At 37.6% G+C, this 15849-nt stretch overlaps 1 long non-coding RNA gene across 1 annotated transcript in view; it reads right to left on the bottom strand.

Moving 5' to 3' along the window:
* Window positions 1-9896, bottom strand: part of LOC106937539 (uncharacterized) — a 24178-nt gene extending 14282 nt beyond the window's left edge. Inside the window, exons 1-2 of the long non-coding RNA XR_001422414.1 lie at window positions 9829-9896; window positions 7725-7844 (exon numbers count right to left, since the gene is read on the bottom strand). This is a non-coding gene — a long non-coding RNA (uncharacterized LOC106937539). The remainder of the gene's footprint in view (window positions 1-7724; window positions 7845-9828) is intronic.
* Between the last annotated feature and the right edge of the window lie 5953 nt (window positions 9897-15849).

Below are 15849 nucleotides of genomic sequence, written 5' to 3'. Positions count from 1 at the left end.
TTATGTAAAGCACCTTGAAATGCCTTGCTGCTGAAATGTGCTATACAAATAAAATTTGATTGACTGATTAAACTTTTAACTCCACTTTCTGCTGCCGCCTCTGCATTTGGGTCAACCACCAAAACACAGCATCATGGCAATTTCAGATGTAAGTTAAGGCAATAAATAGACTTATTCTTTATGTGACATTATGGAAAAATCAAATGTATTCAAACAAAATATGGAGTAAATTGTGTTAATTCTTCGATAAAACTTCTAGCTGTTATTTATCTGTTAGTTTTCAGTCTCTTCACATTTGTTGGAAGACTGACTGCAACTGGAGATCCTTTGAAGATATTTGTATTACAGTAGCTACAACAACGTTTAAAACAATAAAGGATAAATAAAGTATTTTGATTTTAATTTATTTGATTTAGCTCATCTGCTAAAGCAGTTGTACACAGTTTTATGATGTAAAACACTTTGAACTGCCTTGTTGCTGAAATGTGTCATACAAATGAACTTGACTATTAAAGTCCAGACGGGTTCTGTGTCTCGGAGTCAAACATGTTTTGGTGTGAAATATTTAAAACAGCCACAGAATAAAAGGACTAAAACTTTGAGACGTTGGCAGAAGCTGGTTTGATGCGTCATTATCTGTGCTGAACGGCCGCTCAGCGATGAAGAAGCAATCACTATGAAGCCAGATTTCAATGAGAAAAATATCCAGAATCATGGTGACATTCATGTGCAAATAGATTTGTGTCCAATATCTCAATTATTACTACTAATACTTTGAAACATAAGAATATGGTACTCTAAAAGTTTGTTTTAGATGGCTGAGTTGACTGTGAACTTTGCCACACTTTTTCCTTCCAGTCAATTTTCCACTGACATTGTTGGGTCCAGTACGCTGAGAACAACCTGCATGTGTAGGAATGACCTTATCTGGCTCATCCTCCTTCTGCCTGTCGGTCAGCAGTCTTTCTAATCACTGAAAAGCTCTTTGCACGGCTGCAACTTTGCATTTCTGCATAAAAAAATAATTTACTACATAATATTTAACTGAACTTACATCAAACTTCTTAATCATCAAGAAAATTAAAAAATGAGTGCTTGAAATCCATCACTTCGAATGAAAGATAAGTGTAACTGGAATAAATCAATGTCTTACTGAGTTTAATGAGATTAAAAAGCAAAAATAAAACAGAAAATATGTCAAATTTACTGAGTTTCTTCTTTACTTTGCTTCTCATGTTCAAAAATAAATGTAATTCTCATGTTGGCGTTCAGTCAGGCACATTTCAGCATAGTGAAGCGAAACAGAAGCAGGCTTAACTTTAACAAAAATAACCTTAGTTACTCTTCAGATAAATTAATTTTGTCAATCTTAAAACATGGTAGCAAAACTCAAAACCCCCAAAAAACGAATAGTTTTGTTCACACAAAATCTAAAAATTTCAACAGCCACATGGCCACAATGTTCCCATTAGTGCCACATCATCCCGGGCCCAGCAGAAGTTGTGCATTAGGAGTGGTCTGTGATTGTTTCCTTTGTGTTCATAACAACCAGGAGACAGAGCCGATGTGCGGTGACGCATTTGTCGCCATCCCAATAAAGCCCTGTAATATTCCCAGTCAGGAAAACCAGAACAAATTAGGTTGTGCAGCGCTTCCAGTGTGCCATCGCTGTAAATCATCGTCATGGAACCGAACATGTTCGACAAGCATGCAGTGAAACAACAGGGCCTGGGAGAATAATGTTTGTTCCCAAGCCTGGGCCACAAGCAGTGGGTGATATACTGTGAGAAGAGTCCCACTCGCATCTAATTCTCACACACTTATTGTATGTTGGAGGAAATCTGTTTCCCAACTATAGGTTTTGGTTTGGCCCTCATCCGTTTTCATTACAGGGTGTGAACAAGCATGGGGCAACCCGGTGCATTTGTTTATGGGGACTGTGTGAACGCAGAGAGACGCCGCGCTGAAACGCCACCCGAGCCGAGGCCTGACAAAGAAACTTACCCAAACAATAAACAATCACGCACTTTTACTCTCCTCAAAGTTTCTCACACGCTAAACAAGAGGAAAAGACATTAATATGAATCTTTGACAAAACCAGAGGAGTTCAGTTGCATTCACACCAGCTCCGTTTAGCTCACTTTAAAACTGCAATATGTACATTTTATGAATATATATATATATATTAACATATTTGTCAAAACTATCACAGTGATAGTTTGTTATGGGGCAGATAATCTGTGAAAAGATCGACCACCTCCACCTCCTGTCTGAGCTAATACTGTAGCCTGAACAAATGCAGCAAAAACAACCAATCAGAGCCAGGAGGCGGGTCTTAGCGCTGTCAATCAACCTCATGTACTCAATGCTAAACATGATAATTGCAGAGAAACAATTTATCGTTACAGAAAACCATTTAGGCTATGCAAGCTGGAGCTGGAAGGGAGGAGAAGCGGTGCTACATAAGATTGTGATTGACAGCACTAGGGCCCGCCTCCTGGACCTGATTGGTTGTTTCCAATTAGCACTGGGAGAAAACAGAGGAACTCTATTTTTTCACAGATTATCTGTCTTACACTAAACTGTCACGACAGTTTAGTAAATCAAGAAAATTATGGATGATCCTGACCATCCTCTTCACAAGACTGTCTTGGGCATCTTCAGTCAGAGGCATCGTTAGATTCAGTCTGGTACAGACCGCTTCAGGAGATTTTTCCTGCCAACAGCCATCGCCATCTTTAATGGCTCTTTGAAGAATCTTGATGGGCTACAACAACATTTAATTTCCCTTTTAATAAAGTATTTTTAAATTTGAATTTTAAAAAATAGTTAATGTAACTCTAATGTGCTTGTCTTGAAAGTCCGGTTCGTTTGAGGTGTGAATGCTAATTGAATTTTGATCTGCCTACAAACCTCAGTCTGGGTTTGGTTGAAGTGAACTCTGGTGCAATTTGAACGCATATGTGAATGCCAAGTGGACTGGATATCACTCTAAAGCAGGAAGCAAACAATAGTGCAGGGCATTCTGGGTAAATACAACAGAATTAACATGCTAGCCTAGCGCTTTTGCCAAAGACTAAAGAGAAATCCTCCAACCGCTAAAATCTGACGCCTCCATCTTGTTTCCATCTGGTGAAGAAGGAAGTTGCTCTCAGTGTCTTCAGTGGTTTTTGGTGCAGCGCCCCCACAGGCCAGGAGGGGAACAGGTTGGTGTGACTCAGAGCAGAGAGAAAGAGAACCCCTGTCCCAAAGGGGCTTCAGCTCTGCTGGGGTTGCTAGGTAATGGCCCGGGGTTGCTAGGGAACGGGCCAGGTTGCTAGGTAACAGTCAAGGGTTGCTAGGTAACAGTCAAGTGTTGCTAGGTAACAGTCGGTCAGTGTCTGCTGATAATGTTACATTTGGGAGGTTTTTGAAAAGGCTCATTTTCCAGACACCAAAAAACATAAACGTATTACTAATAAACAACTGGGTGTTTTTTTTTTTTGTGAGTTTGATCTGTTTTTAGAAGCATGTGAGACCCAAATGGAAGAACACAAATGTGTAAAATGTGAATTTTGCACAATAGGACCCCTTCATACACTTCAGAGTGGCTTCCGATTAATGAACCATCTATTGTCTATACCAGTCCTGTCAAACTCAGTTTCATTTTATCAAAAATCTGAATCTGCCAGAATGTTTTGATAAAATCCATTGCAGTTAAAATATTAATAAATAGCAGTTCCTCCAGGATTTTGTGATTGTTTTTGTGACTTTTTGTAATCAAAGTCACAGTTAGAAATATTTGCAAGGAATTTTCATAAGATTTCCAATCATGTATGATGTTAAATGTGATGTTTTATTAATCGCCGTATCGATCACGGACTGTAACTTGACATCAAGTCACACGATGTTTTGGATTAATTTTGAGAAAAATTAGCAGTAAAATAAAAATAATAAAAGTGGGATCTATTGATTTTGTGTGAATTTTGTGGATTTGTGAAAAACTGGTGACTTATTGTTGTATTTTGGAGTCTAGAGGGCCACCTGAAAAGCTACGAGGGTCACATTTGGCCCCCGGGCCTCCAGTTTGACACATGTGATCTATACAGCTTAGTTCGTCTGAACTAACCATGGAGGGCAGGAGAAGCATTTTATTTAATCAGTTCATTTTTAAAATAAAATCTTTCTGTTTCTTTGGTCTTGTAAAGAACTTTGAATTACCTTGCATGTCCATGGTGCTAAAATTAAATTTGTTTTCTTTGAGAAAATGGACAAATCATTAATAGATATTTTGAGTAACTAGGATTTAAAATGCCTCTAATGACAATATTGCAATTGGTTAATTAAATCAAACTTCTAAAATGTGAAAATTTGTGAGACCGAAACAAAAAGTGAAAGAGAAAACAGAAAGAGGAAGGAAACAGAGCGAGCATGGAGGAGGAAAAGCAGAGTTGAGCTCAGCAGTTGGATATCCAATCTGTGTTCCCTCAGTGAAACCATCAAAGCCGGAGGTTTGGAGACCCAAAAGTCGGCTCAGTCTCCCAAAAAAATCCCACAGCCTTTAAGGGGTTGCCAAACATTTATTTGTTTTGAATTAATGTAATTAACCCCCCTCTTCTCCCCGGGTGTCACACAGAAGAAACAAGTCGCAGCAAAAGGATTACAAGAGCCGGGCTGGCAGAGCGGCTCGCCGATTCCATATCAGTGGGATTTATTTTATTTTGCTTCGACTTGACATGTAAATCGTCCTGTGACAGCTTTCAAATACACATCAGCAGGCAGTAAAACTGATAAACTGCAGATGAGCAGCAAACATAAAACATATCTGCTACAGGGGAGCTCCTTCATTCACAGAGTTACAGTTAATTACATTCACTAAAAATGTACTTTTGGGAGTATTTTTACTATGATGAACATTTTACTTTTACCTGAGTAATTTTATTATGAAGTATAATTACTTTCACTTGAGTTTTTTATTGAAAGAAACTGATTTGAAAACTATTTTTTTTATTTATATGAATTATTGTCATTTTGACCTTTAAAACACAAAAATCTCCATTTAACTTTATATTTTGTTCCGTCTGATGTTGTAATTTTTAAATATTAAATTATTGATCATTTGATCAGTTACTCAGTACTTGAGTCGACTTTTTACCAAATACTTTTTACTTTTACTTGAGTACAGATATGTTGAAGTAGTGATACTCTTACTTGAGTATCATTGTTGGCTACTCTGCTTCCTCTGCTAGTTACATTTACTTGAGTAACTTTTGGGGAGAAAAGTACTTTTAGAAGTATTTTTACTTCGCTGTACTTTCTGCTTTTACTTGAGTAATGAAGAACAAACTTGTTAAACTGCACCAGACACAAACCAGCAGTTTATGTTAAAGTTTTATAAGTTTTATATTGAAAGAAACTGAAGTAGAAAAATGTTTTGTCTGATTTTGTTATTTTATAGTGATATTTATGTGAATTATTTTCATTTTGATCTTTAAAATACCAACATTTCTGCACAACTTCAGATTTTGGTTCATCTGACGATAGTTTTTTACTCTTACTTGAGTAAAAATATGTTGAAGTGGCTTTACACTAAGCTGAGTATATTTTTGGAGGCTCTTCCTCCTCTGCAATGATTCTTCCAGATTTGTTGCGATTTTTAAAACCTTTTTCCAAAGATGGTCCCCATCATGAGTATTTAACCATCATGAGGTCCCCATCATGACCAAACTCTCCAAATGTTTAAAGAAACTCAGACCCCTGCTGTCTTTTAAAGCCGATGCTAATGCAGATTCTACAGCCATGCAGCCTGTTTTAAGTGGGTTTTAAAGAGTCTTTAGTTTGGATCATAAAACTCACCCAGTCAAAAACAGGCTGTTTAAAAATCAGTTCAGTGGATAAGCCAGGTTTTCTCAACCCCGGTTAATCGGCCTCCCGAGCGGCCCAGAGTCGTAACTCTTCTGGCGTCAATAACATCTCATGCGACACAAGTCGCAGCAAAAAAAAGATGTGTAAGTATGTCCTACATTAGCCTTCCAGCCGTAGTAAAATGGCCCATAAATCCAGGGGTTTACTGTTTCATACGCCACATCTCCATTCATTTGCAGAGAAAAGTAAAAAAAACTGAAAAGTATTGAAAAGATTTAGTGATCAAACCCAGATGTGAAGTCTGGAACGGCTGAATAATGTGCTTTCTCATTCTGGGTGAGAGTGAATTCTGATTTCTGATGCAAAAACACAAAACAATCTTTATTTTTCTCTCGTATTAAATGACTAAATCAGCTCAGAGTTTGATTCTCATGTGTTTCCTCTGGTTTAGGCTTTAAGCTGCAGCAAACTGAAGCAGCTGCCTGGTGTCATTAGTTCCCTTCATGTTCCTCAAGAGGTCAGTCTAGCTCCCTCTGCAGCGGAGAGCGGCCACCTGACCAGCAGCAGGGGAAGCAAGAAAACAAAAATCTGGCCAACAAAACGCCCAACCTTTGGAGGAAACCAGCACAAATGAGGACAGGAAAATACTTCAAAAAAGATCAAATAAATTATACCTATAACATACACTATGTATGCTGTTAGATAAGTTTAATACCTTTATATTATTGTTTTTATTGAATCTTTGTCAGTTTCTTATTGGCTGCATTCAGAGGTGGGACAGAAAGAGTGAAAAGTATCCGTCCAAGAAATGACTCGAGTAAGAGTAAAAAAGGTTCGTTAGATTAAATAAAATGTAAAGTTATGCAGAAATGTTGGTATTTTAAAGGTCAAAATGAAAATAATTCATATAAATGTCATAAAACTTTTTTTCTAAATCTTTTTTTGTTTCAATATAAAACTTTAACATAAACTGCTGGTGTGTGTCTGGTGAAGTTTTGTTAAAACAAGTTTGTTATTCATTACTCAAGTAAGTCGATTAAATGTAACTAGTTACTCAACTCTGAAAGCATTATGTCCTGATTATCAGCTGCAGAGCATTTTATTGTTTTAAGTTTCAAAAAATCTCCAAATTCAGGTTATTAACTCAGTAACATTTAATCAAAGCTGCTCGTTTGCTGTATTAAAAGAAAAACATCTAGTTTTCTAATTCTTCTTATTCGATTTAACAAAGAGTGGAACTGCAGTGGGGGGCCACACAAACTCAAAGGGACAACAGTGGCCCCCGCGCCACACTTTGGACACCCCTGCTGTAATATACAAAAATAAAATTAAATAAAATGTGACATTTACCCCAAAAACCTTGCACCTTGAATTCCATGTAACATTTTTTATTATTTCTAATAAAAATGTATTAAATCATTTATTATTTTCCTCCAGCCCAGAATCCTCAGCATCCAAAAAATCCCAATAAATTACAATTAAATCCTGTGGTTGAAACGCAAGAAAACGTGAAATAGTTCAAGGATTACAAATTCGTTTGACAGGATAATAAGTTGATTTGGAAATTATTTCACATTTTTGTCCACCGACTCTCATTTCCATCGTTAAAATAAAACTTCAAATTGCAAACCAAATTGTTTCATTGCAGATGTTTGTTTGTAAATCTGTGGGTCTGATCTTGAATCCCTCTTTCTCCGACTGAGTGGGGCTGTGTGGAAACACACACACACACACACACACCCACTCCCCAAACCTAAACAATGATCCATCACAGGAATCCACATCCTCCTCCCGGCCACATCAGTCCTGCTGCTGCGGAAAAACCGATCCCAGAATCGGCTGCTAACCGTCAACTGCAGGACTGCGAGCCGCCTACTCACCACTAGAAAGAAACCGCTGTGGATGCGCGCATTTAATAGGCCTGCCATCAGCCCAAATGGAGGCTCAGTTTGCGTCTGCTCTGATCTCCCTGGGTTGGTGACATCTTTTCTTTTCTTTCCCTATGAAATACAAAAAAGACTGAAGAAGAGCGAACACAATGGAGGATCTGTGGAGGCTGTAATTTGGATTGAGTTTTAGTTTTGACCCTTATTGTAGGTGAATGGCACAGCTGAGGTTTTTAGTGTGTGTGGCAGCTGAGTTTAACAGAGTGTGTGTGCTTTCATGTAGGTCCCTCCCACAGAACACATGCAGCTACTTTAACTGGCTGCTGGCACACATTTACACAGTTACTGCTTTACAAGCTCAAACACAACAAAACGCATGGATAAATTATTCAAATAAAACGTAATGCAGGTTTATCACTGCAGGAATATGAACAGAGTAATTCAAAGTTATACTCAAGTTAGAATGGAACTACGTCAACATATTTTTATTCACGTAAAAGTAAAAAGTATCTGTCCATGAAATTATCAATCAGTTAAAAATTACATCATCAGACGGACCAAAATATAAATCTAAGTGGAAATTTAGTGTTTCAGGACCAAAATGACAATAACTCAAATAAGTAACAAAAGAAAAAAAACTAAAAGAATGGTTTTAAATCAGTTTCTGTCAATAAAAACTTCAGGAACTTTAACAGAAACTGCAGGTGTGAGTGTGAGTCTGGTTAACTTNTGGTTAAAACATGTTTGATTTTCATTCAGTGGGAAGAAAATCCAGAAATTTTACTCAAGTAAAAGTAAAAATGCTGCATAATAAAATTACTGAGATAAAAGTAAAAAGCAGCAATTCGACATGCTGAGTAATTGTTTAAAACATCATTTAATATGTAAAAATGACATCAAAATGTGGAAATTTTGGTATCTTAAAGATCAAAATAATTCATATAAAAATCATCATAAAATAACAAAGCAAGCTTTTTTCCAAATAAGCTTTTTCAATATAAAACTTATGAAACTTTAACATAAGCTGCATATGTGTGTCAGATTAAGTTTTGCTTAAAACAAGTTTGTTCTTCATTACTCAAGTAAAAGTAAAATGTTCATCATAGTAAAAATATTACAAAAAATATTTTTTTCCCCCAAAAAGTTACTATCCAGCTGTGGATGTGAGTTTATGTGAAAGCTTTGCTGACTGTCCTTCGGTCTGCCCACGGCTTCGCTGAGGACGTGACCACCCACAGCCTCTGGCCTGCTCCCATCACAGACTCATACCGGACCATCTGCATGGCTAGCTCCAGTAAGAAAACCCAGTTAAAAAGAGGCTTCCACATTTTCCAGCCTCTTAGCAAGCGAGTAAAGATGGACCCGCCAGAGATAAATGTTGAGATTTGCCTCAGTTGCAGCTTTAAACTTTCTGGTTTCATGAAAGGTTGGAAAAGACAACAGGAGTGAAGTCAGACTGTCAGAAAGCAAATGTGGATTTGCTGCTAGCATTGCTTATCTAAGGCGTTTAAAATACACTACAAAAGAAAAAAAAGAAAAAAACTGTAAAGTTGAAGCTGAAAGCACTAAAACATATTTTATATATAATCATTAAGCATCCATCCATCTTCTACTGGCTTAATCCATTAAGTGTCTTAAGTGTTCTAATTAGAAATGTATTATAATTCGATACAAAAATAATAAATTATACAACTAATTCGTAGTTCACATGTTATGTCACACTTTCAAGAACTTTCTGACCGCCATCTTGGCAAGCAGTTGCTATGACAACAATAAACAAGCCACGGCAGTAGCTCTCGCCTCGTTCCTAACAGAACAGATACATTAAAACTTTTATTTATCTTAGTATTACACAAAGGTGGGTAGAGAACTTTGTATTAGTTTTTACGGGTGGCCCCCCAAAAATCATATTTTATTTCAGGAACACAGTCTGCTCGTTCATGCTAGCATTAGCGTCTGCGCTGCTGCTGTATGTTTAGCACTGAGATGCTATTTTAGACTGGAGTAGCTGGAAGGTTAACTCCTTTTAGCTCAACTCGAAAGCAGCAGTTTTTCCCAGCGTCCCATTACATCGGTTTAGAAGCAGAAATTAACTCACGGCGGGCCGAGAGGATCCGCTTTGTCGCCCATCGCTGTTGTTTGGTGTTTTATGTGCGTCAGATTTACCGGTGTACCAGAAACGAGCAAATACAAAGGTTCCAGACAGAACTTCTGTGTGGAAAAAAATTTTATTAACTGCATTTTAATAAATTAAAAGCGTTGAAAATTTATCAAAATTAGTACTTTGAAATTAACACATTAAAGTCCCATACCTAATAATATTATTATTACTGTCATTATTATTCATTTCTTCAAGTTCTTGTATTATTTAACGATTCCTGGTATTATAGAATGATTCTCGCCTGATGTTGCTATACTCCGTCTAAAATATTTACTTAAAATTGTGTTGGGATTTACTTCTTATAACCATGAAACTGAAAAGAAAACAAAAATTATGTTCTTGCTTTATTAACGCAGAGACAGACCCCAAAAGTTTGATACCAGTTAGGAACACAAAACTAGTAAAGTGGGAATCAGTGAAACCCAACAGAGGAGCTGAACAGGACCAGCAAGGGACTCATTGAGGCTACTGTGAATGTCCTGTTTCCTTTGATGAGAGGCTTTGGGCAGAACCATGATCGGACAGAGGCAGGCCTCTCTGGCTGCGGCGAACACGCAGACCACTAATATCAGGTTGGTTCTGCAGAGGAAAACAACAGCAAGGCCACATTAACCAAACAGCTGAAGCTTTCTGCTTCAAAATATATGAGAAATGGGACTGACCTCTTAAAAAGCATAAATAACAGCAGAATCTCTTATGGTAGTCATCAGAAGATCTTGGACCATATTTTTCAAGGACAAATACATTAAAATAAATGGAAAATCATTTGATTGGACACGAGAAACACATCAAACCTTGCCAAGTATTTTGGGTTTTACTTCTAGTGCAAACATCTTCGCACACATGAAATAGGACAAAAATAACTTGCATTTAACTTTTCAGCAGGATATAGGAGCTTGTTTTAAATGAATAATTCCTTAATATTGATGAAAAAGTTCTAGTTACACTGGCAGATTATTTCACTTATAACTTGGGAAAAACATGTTGCTATAAATTAAATAATCTGCCAGTGGAGCTAATACTTTTTCATTAATATTAAAATAACATTAATATTACAGAAAAGTTATTTGTAAGATGATTTAGTCTTTTTAACAATGATATTTTCTCGAGAAACTAAACCAAAATGTGGTAAGATTTTGGTGTTTTTGCATTGTTGCAGCCAGAGGTGGCAGAGAAATCAGAAATTGTACTCAAGTAAGAGTAGCACTATTTAAACATATTTTTACTCAAGTAAAAGTAAAATGTAGTAATGCAAATCCAAGTATTCGCATTATGCCACTGATACTGACTTTCACAATCCATTGTAGTTTTTGTTAATAAATGTTCCCTTTTCTGCACTTTGACCTCTGCATGGTTTCCCGTTTTTGTTATGACCTTGAGCCAGTTGTAACACCGTTCAATAATTTACTGAAGAGTAAAGATGTATGTGATATAACGTCTATTTCAGTACTAACTGATCACATTATCAGTCATTTAATATTTAAAAATTACATCATCAGACGATGATGTATTGTAAGAACCAAACTGACAATAAATCATATAAGGAAAAAAATTAACAAAATCAGGCAAAATAAAATGTTTCTAAATCAGTTTCTTTCAATAAAAAACTTCAGAAACTGTAACAGACGCTGCAGCTGTGTGTCTGAGTCTGGTGAGTTTCTGGTTAAAACATGTTTGATTTTCATTCAGTGGGTAGAAAATCCAGAAATTTGACTGAAGAAAGAGAAGAGATACTTTATGATAAAATTACTCAAGTTAAAGTAAAGAGTAACGCGTAATAAAAACATTCCTAAAAGTACAATAAAAAAAAAAAAAAGTTACTCAAGCAAATGTAACTAGTTACTATCCAACGCTGGCTGCAGCTCATCCTGCGTCAGGACGACCCGATGTCGTCGACGACGTCTGCAGCTCTGCAACATCTGCTGGCAGGACTTGAACTCCATCTGCATAACAAACAAAAATGCAGCTTTTTTATTAAACCAGAGTGTTTGTGCATCATTCATCCACACTTTTGTAAGTTGGAAAATAGTCTCAGTGAGATGTAATGACTAATTCAACTATTCACTAATAATTTACAGCTCTGACTTTCCGACGCTGATGACATGTTAGTAATGTGACTAGTAAAGTAAAGGGGCAATGATGGGAACTGGTATCACAATACCGGGGCAAGAATGTGTAATAGGAAAGAGTCGGGTCGCTTTGTGGCTTATAAGCGTGTTGGTTTAGATCTTATACAAGAAGCTTTAAATAGCAGCCACGTTGCCTCGACACAGGCAGATTATTCTCTTTTTAGCATTTTGCTTCGTTCTGTGGTAAAAGGCACTTGTGCATGTGTCTGACATTCTGTGTGTGTATGCATATGTGTGTGTGTGTGTGTGTGTGTGTGTATGCGTGTGTGTGCAAGGAACGAGGAGTGAATGGCTTGGCTCCACATCAAAGGCCCATGCGAGTCTCTGCATTAACGAGGCCCTTTGTTTCCTGCCTCCCAGATTACAGCACGGTTCTCCCTGTGTGTGTGCGTGCGTGCGTGCGTGTGTGTGTGTGTGTGTGTGACTAAATTAGTGGAGGGCACAGTAACCTGGACACTGAAGGCCAAGGTCTGATCCTCCTCCTCATTTTCTTCATCCAATGTAACCAAAACCGTGTCAATTGAAGCAAACAGCACATTCTCAGCTTGAGGAAGCCATTTATTCTCTCCAGCTTTAAACTATTAGACTTTCTGCTGATGCATTATATATTACATTAACTATTCTGCATTAACATCTTATACCACCTCCTCAAGCATTTGAAGTTTCTAGTTATCCATCGAACATATACAACCTTTGCGAAATTATCATTAGTAGTAATTTTTAAGTTTGTGCTATGATACCACTAGAATGTTCAACATTTTATTGGGATTTTATGTGAAGTTGAAGGAGCGGGAAACATTGTTTTCTGTTTTTGTTTTGTTTTTGCTGTTTATATTAACTTATAAACCTAAAAATTAAAGTATTCAGCCTCCACAAGTAGATACTCATGTTTGATTACAACTAAAAATCTTTTTTTGTGGCATATTTCTATCAGCTTCAGGCTAAAATTTCTGTACATATTGCTTTACAAACTAACTCAAGCTTGGTCAGTTTGGATGGAGAGTGTCTGTAATGACTAGCATTGGTTTTAACTGTCAAGTTGTCAACATAACGCGCTAAACGTTTAGTGCACATGGTATGTAAAAAAAGGAACACAGTGCTTTGCTACTAATTGTCAACACTGCGACAACTGGATAACAAAGTCAGGAAAAGATATTAATTAAAAAAACATAGCAAAGGAGAGGGAACTAGCTCAGTTATGCTAGCTTGACTCTGACAACCTCAACATGTAGATGTGCTGCAGAATTATGTGTTTTGATTCAGTTAAAAAATAAAATAAGGCGCTCTACAAACCAACAGTAACAAATCATCAGTATCACAGGCGTATATTAGCTAATCAACCACCTCTGTGTTCATACAATCACTGCTTGATAATTGCAAAATAAACATGTTTTTGGTGTTGAATCCTGATACATAAAGTGGCGTTGTTGCCAGTTGCAATGGCAGTGTAGTGCAGCGGATGCAGAGAGCGTGAAAAAAGAAGAATACGAGTGGTTTTGAGCAGTTTCAGCAGTTTTTCTGTGTTATTTTTCCTTTGCACTAAATTAATAACAGCTACATCTTCAGGTTTCATTTAGTAAACAAGGCCGCCCAACGCCGCTTAAAGGAAAAGAATAGGGTTGTTGCCCTCCAGCGTGGTGCGCATGTGCAAAATCTACGGCTATAAACAATAACATGCAACGGGTCTGTAAAGCTGCATTAACTTCACAACAACTCGATCCCTAAGAAGATGTTCTAGGGTTCTTCTGAGGCTTTCACAGAACAGCTGGATTTACAATCACATCTGCAGGGCTGTGTGTGTGTGTGTGTGTGTGTGTGTGTGTGTGTGGGTGTGTGTGCGTGTGGGTGTGTGTGTGCGTGTGTGTGTGTGTGTGTGCGTGTGGGTGTGTGTGTGTGTGTGCGTGTGGGTGTGTGTGGGTGTGTGCGTGTGTGTGTGTTGCTGGCTTCCATTCTTCTGCAGGAACGAAGAACAGGAGTGATTACATACAGCTGCAGCTGGAGTCAGCTCAGAAAGAGTCGTCAATTTGCTCTCAGCGTTCCTTCCGGGTGTTTGCCTCATGTTGGTCCTGTTGTCCCTTCGTCGTTCAGAAGTTCTGGATCTCCCAGGAAACAGTGGGGAAGCTCACCTTTGTCCTGGAATGCACTCACCTGCTTGCAGTTCCACCTCACCCTGGACATAGAGCAGAGAAGTCAAACGACTGGTCCATATTTAGATTTATTTTTACTCTTTTGTCATTGCTTGGTCACTGGAGTACACAGAAAAAAATACTAAAAAAGTATTTGTATATATATAAATACACATAGATGTGTAAAAGTGTTCCAGGTGCATGCAAGAGAAAAAAATGAGGTTCTTCAGAGGAACATAGCCAAAAATTATACTGAGAGTAGCACTTCTTCAACATATTTTTACATATTTTAAAAAGTATTCATCCAAGAAATAACTCAAGTAGGAGTAAAAATGTACTTGGTAAAACAGACTAATCAAGTACCGAGTAACTGATCAAAACATCAATCATTTAACATTTAAGGTTATGTGTAAGTTCTTTTAAAGACCAGAATAGAAATAATTAATTTAAATAACATAATTATAACATAGCAAAACCAGATAAACATTTTTCCTTTTTTTAGCAAACATATTTACCCCTGTGATGAAGTAAGGCTGATTCATGCTTCTTCTTTTTTTCCTGCAAAGGACTTTTCATTGCAAAAACCTCCAGAAACTGGAAAATGTCCAGAGCGTTGCTGTTCAGATCCTAATGAGAGAATGGAAACGTTAACAGACTGTATAATTCTCCATCACAGCAAGAATTAAAAGTAATATCTCCCTTCTCTCAGTCTGAGAGTCTCAGAAAACAGATCATCCTGCCCTGGCAGCACTCATCCTGCCAAAGTGAGTCCATCTTCTTTATATGTGCGCAGTTCTTTGTTTATATTCTGCTAAAGTCGAAAAAACACAATTTCGCAATTCTGCTGTTTCAATTAAATAAGAGATTAAAATAAAATCGTGGTAAGATAAATCACTAAAAATCATGACAGTCTATGGTGACGACGTAAATAACGTCTCTCACCCAATCAGACGTCGGAGTCTTATTGAGACGGTGGAGCGACAAGCCCCGCCCACTAGGGGACATTATAGTCGGCCATTTTACCGAAGAGTGATGGATTCAACACGCTGGAATGACACAACTTTTTATGAAGTGTGATGCTGTGAGAGCTCTGGTGGAGCCAGCTGCACATCGTCCGAAAACAATAAAAACAAACCATCATCATCTTCCTCCTACTTCCTGTCGTCTTCTTCGTGGTTCCGCCAGTTGTAATATCCGGCGGTTGATCATGTGACTTGTGTGATGTGAAAAAAGTGTGTGGATAAGGCCGAAAAAATTCTTCATTCTAGGTCCAAAAAACGTTTTAGCGGAAAACACGAGTTTTTGTCTAAAACGGCTTGTTTTTATTCAGTGAATTTACTTTTTTGTAATTTCAACTTGCATCATTTTATGGTTAATGGAAACGCAGCTAGCAGACGGAGCAGAGGGGATTGAACTCCGGCCGCCATCCTGCTGCTGCCCAGGTCAGATGGTTGCAGGGTAAGTCCAAAACATCTGCGGTGGTCGTGATCTGCTGGGATTTTACGTACTTACTGCTGTCTATCATCGCTGCTTAAACTCGGGACGCACCACTTTTTTCACTTCCGGTACCGATACAGATATCTGAGGTTTAGTATCATCTGATGCCGATAGAATACAGAAAGACAGCTGAATTGACTCAAAACGTTTCTTTTTTTTAAAACACAGACGTAGATATACTTAATTACAAACTTATTTTATTATTT

The sequence above is a fragment of the Poecilia latipinna genome, unplaced genomic scaffold, assembly GCF_001443285.1.
Source record: "Poecilia latipinna isolate Pla-1442-1.1 unplaced genomic scaffold, P_latipinna-1.0 Scaffold2373, whole genome shotgun sequence".
NCBI lineage: Eukaryota > Metazoa > Chordata > Actinopteri > Cyprinodontiformes > Poeciliidae > Poecilia > Poecilia latipinna.
This window is presented reverse-complemented; position numbering and strand designations above follow the sequence as displayed.